The sequence below is a fragment of the Nipponia nippon genome, unplaced genomic scaffold, assembly GCF_047370975.1.
Source record: "Nipponia nippon isolate SJK-2023a ecotype South Korea unplaced genomic scaffold, ASM4737097v1 scaffold_5, whole genome shotgun sequence".
Lineage (NCBI taxonomy): Eukaryota > Metazoa > Chordata > Aves > Pelecaniformes > Threskiornithidae > Nipponia > Nipponia nippon.
This window is the reverse complement of record NW_028262369.1, coordinates 23,130,337-23,133,439: the sequence shown is the minus strand read 5'-3', so window position 1 is coordinate 23,133,439 and position 3,103 is coordinate 23,130,337.

Here is a 3,103-nt window from a genome sequence, read left to right as displayed (position 1 = left end):
TTACTGTTCAATGCTCTTTTATTTTCTTACATCATGATAGGCTCCCTTTTGAAGAATAAAAGACTGTTCTGATGAGCTCTTGTTTGGTTGAACGTGGATATTAAGGTCCTTGGAGTAATCAGATTTGCAGGCATTAATGTGCAATATCTTATCCAAGGGCACAGAGAGGGTCACTTTGGAAACAGTTGTAGCTGTTTGATGTTAATGCCCTGCAGCTGCACCTTCCTGCCCTTTTCCTGGAAGCCATCCCCTCGGAGCTGAGCTGTGTTCCTGCTCCCGGCCCAACCGGCTGGCTTGGCCCTGGAGAGGTCTAGGGGCGCTCATGCCGCTGACTTAGTGCCCCTCATCCATGGAGGTGACGCTCTCCAGCAATGGGGGGGACTCTGGAAAATACCCCCAGGCAAATCCTCCATCTCCAGGCTGTTGTGGCTTAAGCTATGTTAATAAAAGTAGTTGCATGAGTGGGAATGAGTTGAGGTGACTTTCCCCTTCTGGTTTTCTTGCCTTTGTCACCTAAATCCATTCAACATTCATGCCCCGACTCGCCCTCTGCCCTGGCTGGGCTCAGCTGTGCGGGGCCTTGCTGTGGTGGTACTCCCCATGCAGCTGAAATTCAGGCTGTGTCCCTGGGCAGGCCTGAGGGAACAGCTCTGTTTTCCAGGAATGTGAAACATCCCACCCTCACCCTAACCAGGACCTGCCAGCAACACTTCTGAGGTAGGTGCAGATGTGCTGACAAAAAGCTCTTTATCTTGTCTTCCTCACAGAGGTGAGGTGTCTCTTCTGACAGACAGACTTCTCTGCTAAATATGCGCTAACAGTTTTGCTGGCAGAGCTGCTTTGGTATGGAGCATGTTAAAAACCAAAAAACCTCGCAGCCTGTTGCTGCTCATTGTCTGCCTGCACCTTAGTGATGGATGTTCCTGGGTCGGGGGCACAGAGCTCCTGTCCCTGCTCGCTCCCGCTGGCCAGCCATCCCCACAGGGATGCATGGAGAAACGGGCCTGGGGGAAAGCTGCAGCTGTGCCGTTTCCACCGCAGCCCTGTCCACCCCGAGCTCTGGTTTTGGATCAGCCGTGGCCTCTGTGTTGGATGGATTCAGGTCAGCAATGCGGAAGAACACCAGATTATCTGAATAAACCCTGTGTCATCTGTCTGAGGAAGCAATGCTTGTGCTCAGGGTCTGGCCACAAACTATAGCAACAAGGATTCCTGTTTACAGTGAAAAATAGCAGCGGTGGCGCATGGGTTTCTTCCACTCCAAGCCAAAAGGAAAAACCAAACCCAAACAACCCACGTGTGTGGAGACAGACCAGAGTTTCCACCCTAGCACGTGGTGGGGGAGAGGAGCTTTGGTGATCAGGATCTTCAGAAAAAACGGGTGCTGAAGGTCAGTCTCCAAAGTCCATGTGCTGAAAGTGCTGAGTGGCCAACAGCTGTCACCAAAATCGCTGTGTGCTGGTGCAGAGCTCTGCTGGCGCAGCTGGGCTCCCGTGGGACTCGCTCCTGCACCTTGGACCCCCACAGCCACTGCTGAGCTGCTGATTCCTCCTGTTCACAACCTGCTGAGCGAAAGGAAAACCTCCTGGGAGGCAGCACAGGTGCAGAGAGCAGCAGTCGGGTGCTGCTCGCAGGGAGCACAAAAGCCTTACCCAGAGCAAGCTGTGCCATGTCACTTAACGAAACACAACTAAAGCAGTCCAATATCCCAGCAAACACTGTGGCTTCTCCATTAAAGGGAGAAAGGGGGAAAAAAAAAACCTAAATCAAACCTGAGTTGCACATCAAACCCAGCTCATGGCAGTTAAATACGGTCAATTTATATTCCTTACTTAGGTCCTCGTGTAAGTGCAAGGTGTATCAAAGTGAAATTGTGCAGTCCAGGCACATCCACAGTGTGAGCGGGATGCTCTGTTCAGCTTTGAGCTTCTCTGTCGAAAGAGATGGGTGGCTGGAGCTGGAGGTTGGTAGTGAAACCTGGAGCCTCTCACTTGTAAATCCTTGCTTCCAGCATTTCTCTGGGTGGCATCAGCTGCACATCCCCCTTGTGCACTGTCCCGTGGGGCGCTTCAGCCTGGCTCCTGCTCGCTTGTAGCACAGAAGCATCAGGGACACGGGACCAAAGCCTGCTGCTTTTCGCCACTGTTGTCAGATCTTTGCGCCATCCCCTTTCCCTGGCCCAGCTCGTGTGGGTGAGCATGGGGCTCAGCTGCCTCTTTCTATTCAAAAGTGAATCACTGCTGTGAAACCCTCTTTCTGATTTTCTTCCAACATTTTTACTGGCAAACATTGATTTCAGTCCTCTAATAGAAGCCCTTGTTCCCTGAGAGCACTTAGTGTTGGGCTATGATAAAAACACCTCTTTGCTGCTGCTCTGCAGCACAGAGATGGCTCACTCTTCCCTTTTTAATCCGCAAAGGAGGTTTGTAATTGTTTCAGTGGAGAAAATGCTCGGAGTATTTGGGGCTCTGATGAAGGACTCCATTTCCATGCTGCATGTCAGGCATTGTTAGCATGGACGCTCCTGTGACTTTTGCCAAATGAATCCGTCTGGAAGCGCAAGCCGTGTGGCCAGGAAAGGGCAGATGCGGTCAGCAAGGAAGCTTCCAAATTAATCTGGGGAGTCTCCTTTCTTCTGAGCACTTGAAAGACCAAGCCTAAATCTCCTTGACAGCTTCTTCTGTAGGGACACATATGGCATGGAAACATTTGATCTCTCGGTCAGCTAATAACAAAATTGAAAACAATGTAAATTGGTGATTATAAAATCACTAAGCTAAGAGACAAAAGAACTTACATTTGCACCATAGAGCTTCAGTCTGATTCAATTATAAAAACAAACTAGAATTGCAAATAATACATTTTGTAAATTGTGTTAGCACCCTAATAGCTGCTCAACAAAACGATCTAAATCAGGCTTAGGGTAAGGAGAAAAAAGGAGATATTAATAAAGGCTAAAAGCCAAGGTAAGAAACGCTGCTGCCCACAGGCAGGCTGTGCTAAGCTGCTGTGCTGGCAGGACCCGCGGGCTGCATTCTGCAGACAGCTGATCAGCCGTTGGGGTGTGCTGAGCATGAGTGTGTGTGTGTGTGTGGTGTACAAC